The 23,577-nt window shown below is 36.3% G+C and overlaps 1 protein-coding gene across 11 annotated transcripts in view; it reads right to left on the bottom strand.

Moving 5' to 3' along the window:
* Window positions 1–18,429: 18,429 nt before the first annotated feature.
* LOC144300565 (uncharacterized) overlaps window positions 18,430–23,577 on the bottom strand; it is a 228,499-nt gene continuing 223,351 nt past the window's right edge. For 9 of the 11 annotated variants that reach the window (XM_077876777.1, XM_077876778.1, XM_077876781.1 and 6 more), the window contains 3 exons: window positions 19,980–20,074; window positions 19,344–19,468; window positions 18,430–18,895 (listed from right to left, as the gene is read on the bottom strand). The gene's annotated coding sequence lies outside the window, so the exon portion shown is untranslated. The remainder of the gene's footprint in view (window positions 18,896–19,343; window positions 19,469–19,979; window positions 20,075–23,577) is intronic. The other 2 variants (XM_077876773.1, XM_077876772.1) reach the window with 1 other exon arrangement.

Genomic DNA, 23,577 nt, shown 5'->3' with positions numbered 1-23,577 from the left:
CTACTATTAAAAGAAATGTAACTTCCACTGTGGTTTCATGGATGTTGTCTTCCCTAGTGGTAACCTCTCTAATGCAACAACTGACCCAACTCATCTTTGAAACCCTAATTACTCCCACAGCATCTAGTAGATATATTGAGCATCTGCCGTATGATTGGGACTAAGCTAAACACTCTTATTCTAACAAAAATCCCATGAGATAACAGTATCTAAATTGAAAATGCATTTAGAGAAAGGTAACTTGTCCTAGATTTTACTCAGATAAGTGGCAGAACTAACCAAATAATGTTTGAATTTTCTGTACCTGTAAGCACCCAGAAGATGCTATTGGTGTCACATCAAACCAATATGCTTCAAATAACTATATCATATTTAATAACATCTAAGAGACTCCATTCCATTAAATAATTTAATAAGAGGGCACTAACAATGCATCTCCCTTCAGCAGAGAGCTAAAGTTTGCTATGCACCCACTGTGAGCTATAACAGGTATTTTACATACAATGTTTAACTTAACCCCACACGATAGCCACATATATAAAATTTGATATCGATTCTACAGATGAGGAATCAGTTTCCAAGACCACAAGTCATCTGTGCCACTGAACTCAGTTCTGTGATTTCAAAACCATGCATTTCCACCACACCATGCAGTATCTCAAGACCAGAATGTCAACCGTTCTCAGTGTTCTTTACTGGGGAGCATATTAGGATTATCCAGAAACACAGAACCAGTATATATATATATAGAGAGAGAGAGATGGAAGGATTTGCTGTGCATGTACCTTGTCCAAGACACAGAGAAGCTAGAGGAGCTACAGTCCTCCTGCTGCCCTGGCCAGTAAGGTGAGTCAGCAGGTCAGATTCAAAACTGCAGCAGTGCCTGGGTTCCTTAATCAGCCTGCCAAATGTAATGGCTAGGTACCTCACTTCCACTTCTCAGATCTTTTGCAAATTTCTTTTGTGGCCAACCAAAACCCTAAAAAGAAGAGAATTCTGGGAAATGTAGTTCCTACTTAGGTAAGTTGCTAGTATGAACTACCCCAGTCCAAACTCTTGTCAACTTTAAATCCATACACACTTCTTTTAATCATATTTAATTTTCAAATAAAGACCATAGTAAAATCATGCTATGTCCATATGATGCAATATCTCTCATACAACCCAAAACAGCTCCCCCCCCACCCCAAAGAGTATAGAATCTTTGAATGATGTTCATCCCTCTTCTTGATGAGTCATATTATCCCTCTAATATCCTGTAACTTAAATGCTAAGATATAAAGTTACCCACTATCAACACATCATGGGGGAATGAGAGAGGGGGGAAAGCAAATAATTGGTTAATATATACACGAATATACTCATATCAAAATGAAGGAGAAATGTTCACAACTATTATAGTTCTTGTATCTGCAACTGGCAACATAATCATAATTACTATTTATAACTCTTTTCTTCCCATTACCTTTTTAAATATTCCTTTTGCCTTCACCAAGCATCTCAGCTGATAATGGTTCCTTCACTTATGGAGCAACCTAAATTTTTATTCCTGAAATATCTAGACGATTAGAGGTTCTATTTATACTGGGTTGTTGTTACGTTTTTCCATTAACTCATATTACAGAATATGGGAATACTAAAAAGCACCCCCAAAGAATCTCCTGCATTCCAGGCACATTCCCATGTAGTAGCAACTAAAGATCAGCTTAACAGTTAGGATCAATCATTCCAGACAGTAGAGTTACCCCCTTCTTTGCATGTTGACTAAATAGCATAAGGATCCCCAAATAGCCAAGTAGCAGTCTCAATTTACAGATTGAGTTCTTGCTGTGTACCCTGGTGGAAACATTCTTCTTTGGCAACTAAGACCTCTGGACAAGCAGAACCCAAAGTTGCAGGAATTGGAAGCAAAATTTTGCATGTGATTCACTAGGGGTAAAAGTGAGAGGATCCACTTCCACTCCCAATCCTTGATTCCTGAACCATGGATATATATTTAGATTTAGAACACATGCCAAAACGTGGAGAACATTATCCTAGCTACACAAAGTATCACAACCCAGATGGAGGGATTATAGAGTCTTCCAAAGGCTATTTCAACGCTGCAACAGAGATGAACTTCGAAAACATGCTAAGTGAAGAAGCCAGATGCAAAAGGCTACATATCATCTGATTTCCTTTACATAAATTATCTAGAAGAGTCAAACCATAGAGATAAAAAGCCAGTTAGTAGTTGCCAGGGACTGAGGAGAAGGAGGAATGGGGAGTAATTGCTTAATGGGTATGGGGTTTCCTTTTGGGTTGATAGAAAAGTTTTGGAACTACATAGTGATGATGGCTCACAACATTTTAAATGTCCTTACTGCCATTGAATTGTACACTCATGAATGGTTAAAACAGTAAATTTTTATCACAAGAAAAAGAAAAGGCCAATCATCCTATCAAACAACTACTTCAGGGTAATGGGCAATAGAATAAGACCAGCTAATTACATGAGCATGAACCCATTGCCTTTATTAGTTGTAAAATGAGTTTCTTGGTTAAAAATATTGCTGTGTAGCATAACACAATGGTGACCAAAACATTTCAGGAGTCCATACATAATGGTTTTGATAGAAGCATTGCAAGCAGGGAAGGAAATCCATTTCCAGAAGAAGTACCTATTTATTCAGTGAGAAAAAAGTTCTGCCCTTTCATAATGAAAGTAGCCCAATTCAATATACCTCGTGGATGGCTGATACCTCTAGGAAATGGAAATTTGGTCTTGGACTCCACTGTTCTCAAGTTGGGCACTTAGCTATAGCTGTAGCCAGATGGCCTTGCTAAGTGGAAATCCATGTCACTGAGCCCACCTCTCACTTGGATCATGGCATCATAGCCACTTTGTTCATGAGTCTGTTGGGCAGAGCCAGGGATAAATAGAGGAAAAGGCTGACTGGCATACATGAAATATATCATTCATCCACCTGATTATTATGATTATCCTCTAATGAGATTGCTTTTGGGGATCACGTGAGACACAAATATCTTCACCCTCTGCCCATTCAATCTATTCACATATGCCCATCTCCCAACCTCTTTGTCATCAATTTTCCAATCATGTTTCTTCCAGGTTCCAGACCATCCATCCATTCAGGCACTGCCCATGAATCAGTATGACCCATATACCTAGCCATCTCTCTTTTCAGACAGAATGAACAACCAAGTTACTGCTCCAAGTTCTCCCAAGTGTAGTATTTCCCTTCACTTTTAAGACCACCCCCAAAAAGCGGCCTTAGTATTGTAGCTATCTACTTTCTGCACCACAGAATACAGAACTACCTGTAAGTCAGTCTCAAATATTTTTCTTCTGTCATTCAACAGGACCCAGGGACTCACCATGATGCCTCAGATGAAAGTTGAGAGGGAAGAGGCAATGTAGTAGAAGTAGAAATGATGGACAATTGGGCCACTTTACTTGAGTAAATTTACTCAATTTACTTGAGTCTTAAAAGACTTGCTTAAACCTAATCTCATGTATACCACTTCTACTTAATGATGGAGTACTGCTGGGCACAACTGACTTTATGGTTTGGTGTATAGAATATTTAGTATATTATGGGCTGCTCAGGTCACAAGGAAATTTGATAGCTCATGGTCAAGCATTCAGTTTCTTTCTACTAGGGCCTGGTGGTAAAATAATTTCTCAAAAAGGGAATAGTTTTATAAAAAAGATGACATAACTTTGCTCCCAAATCCTAAAAGCCTGCATAATATCCAATTATAGAGCATTATTAAAAGCTTCATATGGAATCACTAACCTATCACAGATATTTCAGTATCATACTTGTTGGGTCATAGGGCCCAAGAGACAGAGAAGCTTATAAGGCAGTATGGATTCCTCACATAAACTTCTCCTGTCCTTAGCCCCACCCAGCCTTAAATTTTTTAATTGTGGTAAAACATACATAACATAAAATTTACAAATTTATCCATTTTTAAGTATAGAAGTCAGTGACATTAACTACATTCACATTGTGCAACCATTACCACTACTCATCTCCAGAAATTTTCATCATCCCAGAATGAAACTCTGCACCTATTAAACAATACCTCACTTCTTCCTCCTCCACCAGCCTCCAGTAACCACTACTTCATTTTTCCATATCTATGAATGTGACTATTTTATTTGTCCCATGATGTCTGCTTTATTTCACTTAGCATAAATGTCACTAAGGTTTAGCCATATTGTAGCATGTAACAGAATTTCATTCCTTTTTAAGGATGAGTAATATATATATGTGTGTGTGTGTGTGTATATATACACACACAGGCTGAGTAATGTGTATATATATACTATATATATAGTATATATATATATAGTAATGTATATATATATATATATATATATATATATATATATATATATACATGTAGCTTATCCATCTGTCATTTGGGTTGTTTCTACCTTTTGGGTACTGTGAATAATGCTACTATGAACATGAGTGTACAAATATTTGTGTGAGTTCCTGCTTTCAATTCTTTTAGATATATATCCAGAAGTGCAACTGCTGGATCATATGGAAATTCTATATTTAATTTTGGGGGAAACAGGCATACTGTTTTCCACATCAACTGTACCATTTTACATTCCTATCAGGAATGCACAAAGGTTTCAACTTCTTCAATCATGGCCAACACATGTATTCTGTTTTTCAATAATAGCCATCCTAATGTATGTAAAGTGGTATCTTATTGTGGTCTTGATTTGCGCTTCCCTAGTTATTGGTGATGTTAATCATTTTTTCAAGTACTTTTTAAATATTTTCATTGGGGAAGAGTCTATTCAAATCCTTTCCATATTTTTGAATTGAGTTATTTGTGCCTGAGTTTTAGGAGTTTTTTTTTTTTTTTAAGATTTTACTTATTTATTCATGAGAGACACAGAAAGAGAGAGAGGCAGAGACACAGGCAGAGGGAGAAGCAGGCTCCATGCAGGGAATCTGATGTGGGACTCGATCCCAGGGCTCCAGAATCATGCCCTGGGCCAAAGGCAGTTGCTAAACCACTGAGCCACCCAGGGATCTCTTAGGAGTTCTCTATATTTCTGTATACTAATTGCTTATCAGATGTGATTTTTAAGTATTTCTTTTCATTCTTTGGGTGATCTTTCATTCTCTTATTATCTGATGCCCCAAAGTATTGAATTTTGAAGAGATCTAATTTATCTTTTCTTAATTTTGCTACCTGTGCTTTTGGTATTACATTCAAGAAATCATTGCCAAATCCAAAGTCAAAAAGGTTTTCCCCCTATGTTTTGTTCTAAGAGTTTTATAATTACATGTAGGCCTTTGACCCATTTTGAGTTAATTTTTATGTAGGCCATAAGGAAGAGTGCAACTACACTCTTTTGCATGTGTATATCTGGTTTTCCAAGCATTTGTTGAAAAGACTACCCTTTCCCCCACTGAATGGTCTTGGCACCCTTGTCAAGACCATTTAATCATATAAATGAGGTATATTTCTGGGTTATCTATTTTATTCCATTGGTCTATACATCTTTATGCAAAAAGCATGCTGTTTTGATGACTGTAGCTTCGTATAAATTTTGGAATCAGGAAGTGTGAATCCTTCAACCTTGTTCTTCTTTTTCAAGACTGTTTAGACTATACAGGTCTCTTGGGATTCCATATGAATTTTAGGATAGATTTTCCTGTTTCTGCAAGAAATAAATGTCTGGGATTCTGATAAGGATTGTAGTAAATCTGTAGATTGCTTTGGGTAGTATTAAAATCTTAAGAATACCAAATCTTTCAATAATGAATATGAGGTCTTTTCATTTATTTATGTCTTCTTTTAGCTTATTTCAGCAGTTTTTTATACTTTTTTTTTTAAAGATCCTATCTATTATATAAACAACTGTATCACCAGGGGAGAATTCGAGAGATAAGTAATACCATTAAGCGAAACAATATTAGAATAACTGGGATACCAGAAGAAGAGGAAAGAAAGGGGCAGAAGGTATGTTGGAGCAAATTATAGTGGCAAACTTCCCTAATCTGGGGAAGGAAATAGGCATCCAAGACCAAGAGGCACAATGAACCCCCTTGAAAATCAATAAAAATAGATCAACACCCCAACATATAATAGTGAAACTTATAGATATCAAAGACAAAGAGAAAATCCTGGAGGCATCCCAGGAAAGAGTCCATAATCTACAAGGGTAGAAACTTTGGAGTGGCAGCAGAGCTATCCACTGAAACCTAGCAGACCAGAAAGGACTGGCATGATATATTCAGGGTGCTAAATGAGAAGAATATGGAGCCAAGAATACTTTATCCAGCCAGGATGTCATTCAAAATAGAAGAAGAGATAAAAAGCTTCTGGGACAAACAGAAGCTAAAAGAATTTGTGATCAACAAACAAACCCAACAAGAAAGATTAAAAGGGATCCTTTAAATGAAGAGAGAACCCAAAAGTAACATAGACCAGAAAGGAACAGAGACAATATCCAGAAACAGTCACTTGATAGATAATACAATGGCACTAAATTAATATCTTTCAATAGTTACTCTCAGTGTAAATGGGCTAAATGCCCCCAATCAAAAGACACAGGGTATCAGATTGGATTAAAAAAGCAAGACCCATCTATATGCTGTCTGCAAGATATTCATTTTCAACCCAAAGATACCTCCAGATTGAAAGTGAGGGAGTGGAAAACCACTTATCATGCTAATAGACATCAAGAGAAAGCTGGGGTGGTGGCAATTCTCATATCGTACAAATTAGATTTTAAACCGAAGACTATAACAAGAGATGAGGAAGGACACTATATCATAATTAAACAGTCTATCCAACAAGAAGATATAACAATTGTAAATAGCTATGGCCCTAACATGGGAGCAGCCAATTATGTAAGCCAATTAATAACAAAATTAAACACATCAATAATAATACAATAATAATAGGGGCACTTTAACACTCCACTCACTGCAATGGACAGATCATCTAAACAGAAGATTAACAGGGAAACAAGGGCTTTGAATGACACACTAGACCAGATGGACCTCACAGATATATTCAGAACATTCCATCCTAAAGCAACAGAATACACATTCTTCTCGAGCGCACATGGAACATTCTCCAGAATAGATCACATACTAGGTCACAAATCAGGTCTCAACCAGTACCAGAAGATTGGGATCATTCCCTGCATATTTTCAGATGACAATGCTTTGAAACTGGAACTCAATCACAAGAGGAAATTTGGAAAGACCTCAAATACATGGAGGTTAAAGAGCATCCTACTAAAGAATGAATGTGTCAACAAGGAAATTAAAGAAGAATTTTTTTTAAAACATGGAAACAAATGAAAATGAAAATACAAGTGTTCGCAACCTTTGAGATGCAGCAAAGAGAGTCCTAAGAGAGAAGTATATAGCAATACAAGACTTTCCCAAGAAATAAGAAAGATCTCAAATACACAAACTAATCTTACATCAAAATGAGCTGGAGATAGAAAGAAAATAAAGCCTAAACCCAGAAGGACAAGAAAAATAATAAAGATTAGACAAGAAATCAATGAAATAGAAACCAAAGGAACAATAGAACAGATCAATGAAACTAAGAGCTAGTTTTTTGAAAGAAGTAATAAGGTTGTTATACTATACTTTGGCAAATCGAACTCCAATAAAAAATACACACACACACACACACACACACACACACACACAAAGGTTGACAAACCCCTGGCCAGACTTAGCAAAAAGAAAAGAAAAAGGACCCAAATAAATAAAATTATGAATGAAAGAGGAGAGATCACAATCAACACCAAAGAAATACAAAAAATTATAAGAATATATTAAGAGCAACTGTATGCTACAAATTAGGCAATCTGAAAGAAATGCATGCATTCCTAGAGACATATAAGCTACCAAAACTGAAACAAAAAAATAGAAAACCTGAACAGACCCATAACCAGCAAGGAAATTGAAGCAGTAATTTAAAAAATCTCCCAATAAATAAGAGTCCAGGGCCAGATGGCTTCCCAGGGGAATTCTACCAAACTCTTAGAGAAGAACTAATACCTCTTCTTCACCTTCTCCTTCTTCCTCTTCTTCTTCTTCTTTTTAAGAGTTTTATTTTTTTAAAGTTTTATTTATTTATTCATGAAAGACACACAGAGAGAGGCAGAGACATAGGCGGAGGGAGAAGCAGGCTCCCTGTGGGGGACTGGGACCTGATGCGAGATCTGATGTGGAACTCAATCCCAGGACCTCAGGATCACAACCTGAGCCAAAGGCAGATGCTCAACCACTGAGCCACCCAGGTTCCCCAATACCTATTCTTCTAAAGCTATCATTTTCTAATAGAAATGGAGGGAAAACTCCCAAACTCGTTCTATGAGGCCAGTATTACCTTTATTGCGAAACCAAAGACCCCACCAAAGAGGAGAATTACTAATATCCCTGATAAACATGGATGTAAAAATTCTCACCAAAATACTAGCCAATAGGATCCAACAGTACATTAAAAGGATTATTCACCATGACCAACTTGGGCTGCAAGAGTGGTTCAACATCTGTAAATCAATCAATGTGATACACTATATTGATAAAAGAAAGGACCAGAACTAAATGATCCTCTCAATCGATGCAGAAAAAACATTGAACAAAGTACAGCACCTTTTCTTGATTAAAACTCATCACAGTGTTGGGATAGAAGGAGCATACCTCAATATCATAAAAGCCATGTATGAAAAGCTGGCAGCAATTAACATTCTCAATGGGGAAAAACTGAGAATCTTTCCCCTAAGGTCAGGAACATGGCAAGGATGTCCACTATCACCACTGGTGTTCAGCATTGTACTAGAAGTCCTATCCTCAGCAATCAGACAACAAAAAGAAATAAAAGAAAAAAAAAAAAGAAATAAAAGACATCTGAATCAGCAAAGAAGTCAAACTCTCTCTTTGCAGATGACTTGATACTCTATGTGGAAAACCCAAAAGACTCCAGCCCAAAATTGCTAGAGCTCATACAGGAATTCAGCAAAGTGGCCAGATATAAAATCAATGCACAGAAATCAGTTGCATTTCTATACACTAACAATGAGACAGAAGAAAGAGAAATTTAGGAGTTGATCCCAGTTACAATTGCACTAAAAACCATAAGATACCTAGGAATAAACCTAACCAAAGATAACTATATTATGTATTCAGATAACTATAGAACACTCATGAAAGAAATTGAGGAAGACACAAAGAAATGGAAAAAAGCATTCCATGCTCATGGGTTGGAAGAACAAAAATTGTTAAAATATCTATGCTACGTAGAGCTGTCTATATATTCAATGCAATACTTATCAAAATACTATCAACTTATTTCACAGAGCTGTAACAAGTAATCCTAAAATTTGTATGGAACCAGAAAAAAACCTCAAATAGTCAAAGGAAGTTGAAAAAGAAAACCAAAGCTGATGGAATCACAATTCTGAACTCTAAGCTTTATTACAAAGCTGTAATCATCAAGACAATATGGTATTGGCACAAAAACCAACACATAGGTCAATAGAACAGAATAGAGAACCCAGAAATGGACCCTCAACTCTATGGTCAACTAATCTTTGACAAAGCAGAAAAGAATATCCAATGGAAAAAAGTCTCTTCAACAAATAGCATTGGGAAAATTGGACAGCCTCATGAAGAAGAATGAAACTGGACCATTTCCTCACACACAAAAATAGACTCAAAATGGATGAAAGTCCTAAATGTGAGACAGGAATCCATCAATATCCTAGAGGAGAGCACAGGCAGCAACCTTTGTGACTTCGGCTGCAGCCACTTCTTACTAGACATGTCTCCAAAGGCAAGAGAAACAAAGGCAAAAGTGATTTCATTGTTGACTATTGGGACTTCATCAAGATAAAAAGCTTTTGCACAGCAAAGGAAGAGATCAAGAAAACTAAAAGACAACTGACAGGATGTGAGAAGATATTTGCAAATGTCTTAAAAGGCTAGTCTCCAAAATCTATTAAGAACTTACCAAACTCAGCACTCAAAGAACAAATAATCCATTTGAGAAATGGGCAGAAGACATGAACAGATATTTCTCCCAAGAAGACATATAAATGGCCAGAAGACACATGAAAAAATGCTCAACATCACTCAGCATCATGGAAATACAAGTCAAAATTACAATGAGATACCACCTCGCATCAGTCAGAATGGCTGAAATTAACAAGTCAGGAAATGACAGATGTTGGCAAGGATGTAGAGAAAGGGGAACCCTCTTATACTGTTGGTGGGAATGCAAACTGGTATAGTCACTCTGGACAACAGTATGGAGGTTCCTCAGAACATTAAAAATAGAGCTACCCTATGACCCAGCAATTGAGGGTTGACCTCAATTGACCCAGCCAACTAAGGGTTGCTGGAGGGGAAGGTGCTGAAGAGATTTGGATAACTGGGTGATGGAGGGCATGTGAACCCAGTGGTTCAGTGGTTTAGTGCTGCCTTTGGTCCAGGGCGTGATCCTGGAGACCCGAGATCGAGTCCCACATCAGGCTCCCTGCATGGAGCCTGCTCCTCTCTCTGCCTGTGTCTCTGCCTCTCTCTCTCCCTCCCTCCCTCCCTCTCTCTCTCTCTTTCTCTCTCTGTGTCTCATGAATACATAAAGTCTTTAAAAAAAAAAAGGAGGGCATGTGATGTAATGAGCATTGGGTATTATATAAGACTGATGAATCACTGACCTCTACCTCTGAAATCAATAATACATTGTATGTTAATTAATTGAATTTAAATAAAATTTAAAAATTTAAAAGATCTTATTTATTTATTTAAGAGAGAACGTGCACATGTGAATGGTGGGAAAGGCAGTGGGAGAGAGAGACAGAATGTGAAGCTGGCTCTGCATCAAGCGTGGATCCTGATGCAGAATTCAATCCCACAACTGCAAAATCACACCCTGAGCAGAAACCAAGAGTTGACATTAGACCATGAGTTGGACACTCAGACAACTGAGCCACTCAGGTGCCCCAATGTTTTATACCTTTTAATGTACAAATCTTTCATTCCCTTGGTGAAGTTAATTCCCAAGTATTTTATTCTTTTTGTGTTATCATAAATAAAATTATCTTCTTAATCTCTTTTTTAATTGTTCATCAATAGTTATAGAAAAGCCACTGATATTTATGAATTGATTTTGTATCCTGCGACTTTCCTGAATTCATGTATTAATTCTATTAGGGTTTTTTTTTTCCTGTGTGTGAAATCTTTAGTGTTTTCTAGACATAAGGTCATGGCACCTGCAAACAGATAATTTTATGTTTTCTTTTCCAATTTGGATGCCTTCTATTTCTTTTTCTTGCTTAATTACTTTGGCTAGAACTTCTTATACCATGTTAAATATAACAGACAAAAGTGGATGACCTTGTTTTGTTCCTGGTCTTAAAGGAAAAGCATTTAGTCTTTCATCACTGAGTATGATGTTTGCTTTTGGTTTTTCATATATAACCTCTATTATATTCAGCTAGTTGCCTTCTATTCCTAGTTTGTTAGGTGTATTTATCATGAAGGAATATGGAATTCTATCAAATCCTCTTTCTGAATCAATTGAGATGATCGGGTTTTTTCCCTTCATTCTGCTAATACGGTATATTACATTGATTGATTTTCAGATGTTGAACCATCCTTGCATTCCAGAAATAATCCTATTTAGTTATGGTGTATAATCTTAATATCCTGGTGATTTCAGTTTGGTATTATTTTACTGAGAAGTATTGCACTTATATTCATAAGGAATATTGCTCAAAAGTTTTCTGTCCTCATAATGTTTTTGTCTGGATTTGTTTTGTCTGGCTCAGAGTAATGCTGGCCTCATAGAATGAGTTAGGAAATATTTCCTCCTTTTCAATTTTTTTGGAAGTCTGAGAAAAATTAATGTTAGTTCTGTTTTAAATATTTGGTATAAGTCACTAGTGAAGCCAACTGCCCTAGGACTTTCCTTTGTCAGGAGGTTTTGATTACTGATTCAGTCTCCTTACTTGTTTTAAGTCTATTTAGAGTTTCTATTTCTTCATGATTTAATCTTGGTCAGTTTTCTATCACTAGAAATTTCTCCATTTCATCCATATTATCCCATTTGTTGGTGTACAATTGTTTATAATATACTTTTATAATCCTCTTTATTTTTGTAGAATCTGTATTATTGTGTTCATTTTCATTTCTGATTTTAGTAATGTCTTTTTTCAGTCATTCTAGCTAATGATTTGTTAATTTGGTATTCAAAGTACCAAAATTTGGTATAATTGATTTTCTCTGTTGTTTTTCTATTCTCTATTTTACTTATCTCTGCTCTTGTCTTTATTATTTCCTTCTTTCTAGAAGTTTCAGGTTCAGTTTATTATTCTTTCTTTAGTTTCTTAAGGTATAAAGGTACATCATTGATTTCAGATCTCTTTTTTCAAATACATTATATCTAAAAATTTTCCTCTCAGCACTGTTTTTGCTGCTTCCCTGAGTTTTGGTACATTGTGTTTTTGTTTTCATTTGTCTCAAGATATCCTTTGTGATTTCTCCTTTGACCATTGATCATTTAAAAATGATTAATTTCCATATATTTGTGAATTTTCCAGTTTTCCTTCTGCTATTGATTTCTAGTTTCATTTATTGTATAATATCAATGTTTTTACATTGATTAAGACTTGTTAGTAGTCTATCATCTGGTCTATCTTTGAGAATGGTTAATGTGCACTTAGTGTATTCTGCTGTTGTTGGCTGGAGCATTCTGTATGCTTTGTATGTCTGTTAGGTCCAGTTCATCTATATTGTTGCTCAGTACATTACATTACATCCTGAAATTGTAAAGTCTCTTTTAAATTGATACCAACCTAATGACAATCACATACAGAAATTTTACTCTTTTACAGCTCTCTCTCCACTTTGTGTTATTGATGTCATAAATTACATCTTCATATATTGTAACCATTAACATAAATTAGAAATTATTTTTTAGGCATTTATCTTTTAAATCTTGTAGAAAGTAAAAGATGGAGTTATAAACAAAGGTTATAATATTGTTTTCTATATTTGTTCATGTGTTAACCTTTACTAGAGATCTTTATCTCTTCATATGACTTTGAGTTTCGTCTAGCATCCTTTCATTTCAATTTTAAGGGCTGCTTTTAGCATTTCTAGTAGGCCAAGTCTAATAGATTGAACTCCCTCAGCTTTCATTTAACTAGGAATGTCTTAATTACTCCTTCATTCTTGAAGGACAATTTTTGCCAAATATAAGATTCTTGATTGACAGGTTGTTTTTTTCCTTTTGGTACCTTATATATACCATCCCATTGCTTTCTGGACTTCAAAGTTTCTTCTGAGGAGTTGGCAGATAATATTATTGAGGATTTCTTATATGTGAGGTGTCACTTTTCTTTGTTGCTTTCAAAATTTTCAGTTTGTCTTTGTTTTTCAACAGTTTGACTGAAATGTGTCTCAATGCAGGTCTCTTTGGGTTTATTCTTTGGGGGTCTGTTGAGTTTGGATTTGTAAATTCATGGAAACTTGGAAACTTTTCTACAAGTATTTCTTCTAGTGACTTCTCTATCTCTTTCTGTCTCTCTTCTCCTTCCAGGCTTTCTGTAGTGCATGTATTGGTCCACTTGATAGAGTCCCATAAATTCAAGTACCCTTGTTTTAAGTTTTCTGACTTTCTTTTGCCCACTCAACTTTCTTATTGAACCCCTCTAGTGATTTTTTTCTCCATTTCTTTTTTTTAAATTTTTATTTATTTATGATAGTCACACAGAGAGAGAGAGGCAGAGACATAGGCAGAGGGAGAAGCAGGCTCCATGCACTGGGAGCCCGACGTGGGATTCGATCCCGGGTCTCCAGGATCGCGCCCTGGGCCAAAGGCAGGCGCTAAACCGCTGCGCCACCCAGGGATCCCTTTTTCTCCATTTCATTGTACTTTTCAGCTTCAGTCTTTCTACTTGGTTCCATTTTATAATTTCTACCTCAGTTGATATTTTCATTTTGTTCAGATATTGTTTTCCTGATTTCCTTTAGTTCTTTATTAGTCTTGTCCTTTAGCTCTTTGAGCATATTTAAGATAGTTGCTTTAAAGTCTTTATCAAGTGTGATGTTTATGTGATCTATGTTTCTTCAGGGATGGCTTTTGCCACGTTATTTTCTTCCTTTGAATGTATCATGTTTTCCTGTTTCTTTGTATGTCTTGTAAGTTTTTTTTGCTGTTGTTGTTTAACATTGGCATTTGAAAAGACATCCACTTTTCCCAGTCTTTGTATACTGGTCCTATGTTAGGGAACTTTCTCACTAATTAGCTGAGCCTTGGTTCTAAGCTTTGTGATCAGTGCAAGGGGAAATCTTAAGGTCTTCTTATGTATTGTTTGAGCATGAATGTTGCCTGGGCTTGTATGTGTATGTTTTTTTATTTTCTTGTGTACATGCTATTTTGAGTGTCTCTGCTCAGGGCCTCCACCCGTTACCTCTTACCCCAGGTTTCTGTGGGCCAGTATCCCTACAATTTTCCTGAGCAGTATTTACTTGTTCTTCCTGCTTGAGATCCAAGGTAGACAAAAACAGAAACCAATCCTCTGGGAGGTTAAAATGTTGAAAATAAAATCTTCTTTGCTACCTCTGACTTATAGCTTCTTTTGTGGGGGGTACTTTCTTTCTTTATTTTTTAAAAAGATTTTATTTATTTATTCATGAGAGAGAGAGAGAGAGAGAGAGAGAGAGATGCAGAGACATAGGCAGAGGGAGGAGCAGGCTCCATGCAGGGAGCCTGATGTGGGACCTGATCCTGGGTCTCCAGGACCAGGCCCTGGGCTGAAGACAGCACTAAACCGCTAAGCCACCCAGGCTGCCCATCTTTATTTGGCTTTGATGTTGGGGTGATATTGGTCTCATAAAATAAGTTGGGAAATCATCCTTACTCTTCTATTTTCTGAAGGAGTTTGCATACAAGTGGTATTATTTCTTCCATAAATGTCTGATAGGACTTACCAGTGAAACTCTCTGGACCCAAACTTTTCCTTGTGGAAGATATAAATTGTTAATTCAATTTCTTTACTTGATAAAGTTCATAAAATAAGCTCCTTATAGTCCCCCAAAATAGTTCCTAAGGCATATCCCCAAAATGTCCAAAGTTGTAGGGTTGCGGTTTTTCATTTTCTTTTAAAATGTTTTCTTGATCAACTTGGCCAAATTTTCAAACAAAAACATGTTATTTATAATAAAATTATTTGTTAATTATATAAACTATGAGTAAAAATAAAATGCTTATAATGATAAATGTTTAATAAAAAAAGAGGGCAACGAAGGGAAAATTCACCTGAGGGCTGGTCGTTCTAGACTATTTAGAAACTTGACATTAATTGACAAGTATCTTCCATAAAAATACACTGATGAATAATCAATCAGAGAACTTCTGGCTAATCACAACAGATAACATACATGCATTCATAAATGTTTCCTCCTCAAACCCAACTAAATGACACTGAAAGAGGAAATAAAGCATAAACCCAAAAGGACAAAGAGAAAAAAGAGGAAATGAAACTGAGAAGTCCACCTTTTGGAAACTTAATGTAGATAGGCAAGTTGTACATGTCTTAGCACAACAGAAAGCTGAAAACGAAGCTTACAAATGGGAAGGACTACATCTGGACAATTCCTGCTGCAAAGTCCAAGAACAATCTCAGAAATTTGAGGCCCCTAGGACAATCTCAGAAATTTGTTTCAGATGCAAGGATGCAAGTGGGTTGAAAAAGAGAAGGATGAGTTGAAGTTCTTTAAAACAATAGTTAAAACCCCAACAGCTAACTTTCTCTCCTCTACTTTAGCAAACTATTGGATGGATTTAACCAAACAGGCTCCAGACTTTGGCTAACCTGAAAGAGGTGAGGGTGGGGTTAGAGTATCATAGAAAAGTGGCAGGATAAATGAGAATCTGTCTACTTGTTGACAGCCAAGTTTTTATCCCGGAGGCAAGAGGTTAGAAGATTTCTCTTTTAGAAAAGTTGACCTATACAAGGCAAAGTTTTATAGGTGCTATCAGCTTAGAGTCCTCCAACCAAAGAAATGGGTCCACATATAATTCCAAGGTAAGTCATACATGGAGTTTAAAAATAGCATTATCAATATCTCACTCTTAAATATGACAGAACAATTGAGCATTACCAAAATTTGAATAAATCCCATTGTATGAGGGACAATACAATCAAATGCAAAAGCTAACAAACAAACAAGGGGAAACAGAAAAATACAGAGAACCTCCCCTTCAAAACATCAGTAATATCCTTAGAAAGATGAAAAGTTTTATTATATATGAACAGGATGATATGAAAAGAAAAATGAGAGGATTCTATAAAATTAAAAACTGCGATATCAAAAATTAAATACGTATTGGATGGGTTAGAAAATAAAGTTGAAGATAGCCTCCCAATAGTAAAATGAAAACTTAAAGTTACAGATAATGATGTAGCATGCCTGGGTGGCTCAGTGGTTGAGCATCTGCCTTCAGCTCAGGGCATGATCCTGGGTTCCTGGGATTGAGTCCCGCATTGGGCTCCCCACAGGGAGTTTGCTTCTCCCTCTGCCTGTGTCTCTGCCTCTCTCTGTATCTCTCATGAATAAATAAATAAAATCTTAAAAAAATAAAGGTACACATAATGTGAGAAAATATATTAAAATTGGACTTCTAGTCCAACATTGGAGTTCCAGTCCAGGGGGTCTAACATTCAAATAAGGATAGTTTCAGAAGGAAAGAATTGAGAAAATTGTAGAGAAGAAATAGTTCAAGAAAATTCAGCAGAACTAAAGGGCACATATTTCCAGATGAAAACAGTCAGGTTTGTACATAGAATAATAAATAGAGAAAAGATCTACACTAAAACTTATTGTGAAATTTCAGTGTCATGGAGATAAAAATAAGAACTTAAAATCTTCCAGGGAGTAAAAATAAAAACAGCTCATATACAAAGGACCATGGATCAGAATGGCAAAGGCCAATTCAGTAATAAATTAGGAGCCAGGAGACAATGATATAAAGCCTCCAGAATTATGAAGGAATTTGATTTCCCATCTAGGAATCTGTATAGCTGGCCATACTAACAATTTAGTATAATAGTAAAATAGAGATATTTCTCAGACATTGAGAAATTCAAGTGTTTCACTCCTATTGTACCTTTTCTCAGGAAGTGATTATTACAGGATGTGCTCTAGCAAGAAGAGGGAAGAAACCCAGAAAGAGAATAGTGGGATCCAGCCAACAGGAGCTTCAACACAGGAGAGAGGGAAACAAAGCCCCAGAATGATAGTTCTCAGGTCACAGCCACAGAGAATACCTAGAAAGAAACCAGGCCATGTGGGAGCAGGATTATGGGGGCACTGTGATGGAAGTGAAACTAACAGATGACCTAAAGAGGCTGAACATAGAATGAGAAACTCTGGCAGAGTTTGGGAATAAATTTATTATTACTACACAGAATACTAAGAGGGGGAAGAGATTCAATTACTAACACTAAGAATAAAATGTAAAATAAATTTAATCACTGTACATTATATGGTCCCTCTATACATAGTGGTTACATAGTCACAATAATGTAAACACTGAATATTAATTTAACAGAAATAAAGTGCTGTGACTAACTATATTGAGAAGAGGGAGGAGACAAAAAGGGTATTTCTTTGGGTGGTATTTGAAAGTTAAATTTTCATCTTCCACAGTAAAACATTAATAGACAAGAGCAGAAAATGAGATGTGAGTTAATACTATGGAGTGAAATATTATAAGATACAGCTAGGGATGCCTGGGTGGCTCAGTGGTTGAGTGTCTGCCTTCAGCCCAGGGTGTGATCCTGGAGTTCCAGGATCAAATCCCACGTCGGGCTCCCTGCATGGAGCCTGCATCTCTCTCTGCCTATGTGTCTGTCTCTCTCTCTCTCTCTCTCTCTGTCTCTCATGAATAAATAAATAAAATATTAAAAAAAAAGAAACAGCTAAAAACAGTGAACATTCTTGTGTCAACAGAGCAGGAATTGGTAGAGTATTGAGATGCAACAAGAGGCTGCTAGGTTAATTATAACATGGTAGAGCTACTGAGCTCCAAAAAACTATGTATAAGTATTATGTTTCTCATTTAAAAAATTAAAATCATTGTAGTGGATTGAATTGAACTCAAAAGATAGGTTAAGTCCTAATGCCTCATACCTATGACCTTATTTGAAAACAGGGTCTTGGCAGCCCCAGTGGGGCGGTTTGGCGCCGCCTGCAGCCTGGGGTGTGATCCTGGGGTCCCAGGATTGAGTCCCACATCGGGCTCCCTGCATGGAGCCTGCTTCTCCCTCTGCCTGTGTCTCTGCCTGTGTCTCTCTGTGTCTATGAATAAATAAATAAAATCTTAAAAAAAAAAAAAAGAAAACAGGGTCTTTGCAAATATGATCAAGTTAAGATAAAGTCATAGAAGATTAGAGTGGGCCCTCTCCCCTACAACTGGTGTCTTTCTAAGAGGGAGATTGAGAGGCACACATACACACAGGGAGGAAAGCCATGTGAGGACAGAGACCAAGATTGAATTGCTATTCTATAAGCCCAAAACACCAACGACTGCCAGCTACCACCAGAATCTAGGAGAGAGGCATGAAACAAATTCTCTCCCAGAGCCTTCAGAGGGAGCATGGCATTGTTAACACCTTGATTTTGAGCTTCTAGCCTCCAAAGCTGTGAAAGAATAAGTTTCTGTTCTTTTAAGCCAACCAAAGTAGCTTTATGGTCATTTGTTACAGCAGCCCGAAGAAGCTAATACAATCATTTTACTCAATTTCTGTGTATCTGAATTGGAGGAGGAGATGTTTCACAGAGGGTCAATTCTTCTAAATTCATTTCCACACTTGAGGCTTGGAGAAAAAACACAACAACAAAAACTAATCAAGTTAGCTGTTTTTTTTTTAGGGCACAGTATAAAACCCATCTGTTCAATTAAGGGATGTGGGAGGACTGACAAATGTGAAACACAAATTTTGGTCTCTGGTTATAAATATTTAAGTGTATGCCTGTTTGAGGTTTACTTTCTGTTTTTAAAAATACTGTTCTTTCCTGCTATCCCTGAAGAAGAGTAGTTACAAAGAACAAGGGCCCCTTTCCTTTATATTTCACATAGTAACAGTGTAGAATGTTGAACAGAATGAATATTACTGAGAAAAGCAAAACCTTTAATAATGTACCTAAAAATTGATTACTAAACAGTTTTTTCCAACTAATGAGTATCTCTGAACTTGTTATCGTTGTTACATGAAATAATAACACTTAAAGAAAGCACCTGCATTACTTACATTCCCTACTTACTTTGGATTCCAGTGCCTTGTCTTGGGGTCCAATACCTTCTTTAAAATAGTTCAAGGAATGAGATATTAAGATCTTAAAGCAGTTGGTTATAGGTTGTTATGGGTTGAATTGTGTCTGCTCCCCTACTACCAGAAAAAAAAAAAAAATAATGTTGAGATCTTAACTCTAGCACCTCAGAATGTGAACTTATTTGGAAATAGATTCATTACAGATATAACTAGTTAAATTAAGAAGTCATACTGAACTAGCATGAGCACTTAATCATTATGACTGGTGTTCTTATAAGAAGACAGCCATGTAAAGGCATAGACATGGGGAAAATGTCATGTGAAGATGGAAGCAGAGAATGGATTCATGCATCAACAAGCCAAGAAACACCAAGGATTGTTGGCTGTCAGCAGAAACTAAGAGACATAGAACAGATTGTCCCCCAGAGCACTCAGAAGGAATCAACCCCTCAGACACCTTGATATTAGACTTCTGGACTCCAGAACAGTGAGAGAGTACATCTTTCTTGTTTTAAACCACCTACTTTACACAGCATAACATAAAATTTACCATTAACCACTCCATTTATGGGATTTATACAGCAGTCCTAGAAATGAATGTGCAGAGATTTTATCAAAATTACAATACCTTTAAAGATTCTTCAACTCCAGTCTTTTCATTCATTTGTTTGTTCACTAAATATTTGTTGAGTGACTACTACCTATTCAGCACTCTTGTAGCCACTGGAAATAACATAAGAAAGGTCCCTGACTTAATGAAGTGAAAATTCTTTGGGGGAGAATAGCAAAAAACAGATACATAACATAAGGTAATGCAAGGTAACATAATGTAACATAATACAACATAAGCTAGTGTTAGGTGCTATGAAGGAAAACAAAACAGGGAAATGTATTAGAAAATGGGATACAGAAGTCTGGGTAGGCCTTTTTGGGAAGATGGCATATGAGCAGAGACCTGGATGAGGTAAGAGGTAAGCTAGGCAAGGATTAGGGGTAGGAATGAACTTTCTTGATAGAGGGAACCAGTACAAATGCTCAGCGCATGAATAAGGTCAATGTAGACAGAATGAATCAATTGAGAAACAGGGAAAGGAGATGAGACCAGATCAATGTAGGCCCCTGTGGGCCTCATTAAGGGTTTGGATTTTATTCTAAGTGTGATGGGGAAACCACTGGAATGTTTTGTTTTGTTTTGTTGTTTCTTTTGTTTAATCAGAGAAATGATATCTGATTTAAATGTTTTAAGGATCTCTCAGTTTCTCTGTTGGCAATGCTTTCTAGATGAAGAATGGAAGCAAAGAAACCAGCTGAAGGCTTTTAAATAGCCTGAAAGAGAGATAGTAGTGCCTTTAAGCATTTTTGGAGGTGGCACCAAGCAAATTTATACAGAACAAGTTTACAGATAACCAATTAAGCCTATAAATGTCATTCCCTTTTCAGGTTCAAAATCATAGGTTCACAAGATTTTTCTACATCTTCTGGACCACTTTAAATTAGAAACTAGTAAGCAGTTGCTGAATAAGCCAGTTAATATCCATCTAATATCTTATTCACAGCTCAAAAACTTAAAATAACTCTAAAGTAAAGGGATAAAAGTTAAATTACTTTTGAAAGATCTCAGGATTAATTTTTTAGGTAAACAACTTATACAATATAATTAGAAATTGACAAGGTATAACAAAATAAGTTATATGTATACATATATATACATTATTAATAGTATTAACTCAATTCTTTAAATTAAACTAAAATAATTAAAAAAAAACAAAAAATAAAAAATAAAATAATTCTTCTACTTATAGATGTAGGAATCTCAAAATTGTCTAAGGATTATAAAACTTCACAATTCTTAGAGTGGAAGGAGTCAGTATCCAAAATTTAATGAAATTTAAAGTGAAATTTGTTCATTTGGTAATAAGTGAACACAGTAATAGTGGTTATTAATTTTTGAAGATGCAGCAATTAGATATTCAAAGTCAAAGCTTGAAAAAAAATTTCCCAGGACAAAGAGCTTAGTTCAAAAATGGGCAAAAGACTTAAATATACTTTCCTCCAAATAAGATATACAAGTGGCCAATAAACACATCAAAAGATGCTCAACATCATTAGTGATTAAGGTAATACAAATCAGAACTATGGGTGAGATAGCACTATACACCCTATAGGATGGCTAATGGAAATGGAAACAAATGGAAAATAACAAGTGTTGGTGAGGATTTGGAGACATTAGAGCCATCGTGCACTGTCTTTGGAAATGTAAATGGTGCAGTTACTGTGGAAAATGGTTGGATGGTTCCTCAAAAGATAAAACATAGAATTACTATAGAATCCAGCAGTTTCCAAGGTATATATGCAAAATAGCAAGGAACTCAGACAAGTGTTTGTACACCAATCTTTGTGGCAGCATTATTCACAACAGCCAAAAGGTAGAAACAACCTAAATGGCCATTGATGGATGAGTGAATATGCAAACTGGAGCATGCATACACAATGCAATATTATTCTGCTTTACAAAGGAATGAAATTCTGGGGCCCCTGGGTGGCTCAGTGGTTGAGTGTCTGCCTTTGGCTCAGGTCGTGATCCTAGGGTCTTTGGATCAAGTCTCACTTCTCCCTCTGCCTCTCTCTGTGTCTTTCATGAATAAATAAATAAGATCTTTAAAACATAAATAAATAAAAAGGAATGAAATTCTGATACACACTATAATGTGGATGAACCTGGAAGACACTGTGTCAAGTGAAGTAAACCAGATATAAAAGGCCAAATGCTATATGATTCCACTTATATGAGGTACCTTGCATAGTAAAATTCATAGAGAAAGAAAATGGTGTAGTGGCTCTTAGGGACTAAGGGGAAGGGAGGATTGGGGAGGTATTATTTAATGAGTACAGAGTTCCTGTCTGATATGATGAAAATGTTTTAGGAATAGTGGTAGTGGTTGCACAACACTATGATTATACTTAATGCCACTGAATGGTACACTTAAAAATGGTTAAAATGGAGTAAATTTTATGTTAGACATATTTTAACACAATAGAAAGGAACAAAGCATGTGCTGTGAGAGTTTATTGCTTTAGCCAATCAGTTTCTAAACTCCAGAACAATTCCTTATGGAGGCAAGTCACCACTGTTGTTCTGAAGGCACAACCCCTTATATGCTCAGAGTGATTCTAGTCTCAGAAATAGGGTTTGAGGGGCACTTGGGAGGCTCAGTGGTTGAGCATTTGCCTTTGGCTCAGGTTGTGATCCTGGGGCCGGCATCAAGTCCCGCATCTGGCTCCTCATAGAGCCTGCTTCTCTTTCTGCCTATGTCTGTCTATCTGTCTCTCTCTCTCTCTCTCTCTCTCTGTGTGTGTGTCTCACAAATAAATAAATAAAATCTAAGAAAAAAAAAAGAAATGGGGTTTGATAGAGCATGGCTATGGCCTCCCTTCACTATACATACTAGAGCCTGTGTTATATCTCATTAGAGTTTCTATTATACATTTTTTCCCCTCTATTGTTTTTCTAGAAAGCCTTGAAAAAACTTTTCAGGTATTCTGTGACACTTGCTTTCTCTTTTCATTTCAAATCTTCTCACTGAGTCAGTTATTCTCAGAGTTGAAGTTTGTATACTTATCATGATTTTCCTTAATACTTCCCATATATTGATTTTTAAATTCAGATTGGGCCAACTGTAGGTGACATGAATGTTGTCAATAGTGCCTAAAGACTGTTGGCAACAACATGCCTTGACTACTCAAGCTCTTGTATGTGTTTCCTGGTTTGAGCAATCTATCCAAGCACAGCAGGCAAAATACTATGACTGCAGCATATCTGCTGGCAATTGTGATAATCCACACAGCCTACAAATAAGCAACACTATAGTACACAGATGGAAAGACAGGGAAACAGATAAGTTGTTGTAAAGCAAACACAAATATTAATACAACATTTAAACTAAAGGAGTGCTTTACCAAAAAAAAAAAAAAAAAAAGCCCCCAAACCAACAAAAAAAGCAATCAAATGTCTAAAAAAATTTTGGAACAAAGCCACAAGAAACAAGTTCCTTTTATTTTAGCCAAAATTTAGTCACATGAAAGAGATAACTGGGAGAAATGTTTTCCTTAATCTGTGGAGAGGTTTGCTTGCCAAATAATCCTCGGATGACCTTCCCTCCCTTACTGCATCATATTTAAGTGAAATCACAAAGACTGTTAGATTTATAACAAATACAGTGATGATG

The sequence above is a fragment of the Canis aureus genome, chromosome 28 (assembly GCF_053574225.1).
Source record: "Canis aureus isolate CA01 chromosome 28, VMU_Caureus_v.1.0, whole genome shotgun sequence".
NCBI classification, from domain to species: domain Eukaryota; kingdom Metazoa; phylum Chordata; class Mammalia; order Carnivora; family Canidae; genus Canis; species Canis aureus.
Note: the sequence above shows the minus strand (reverse complement) of the source record. Positions and strands in the feature narration are given on the sequence as shown.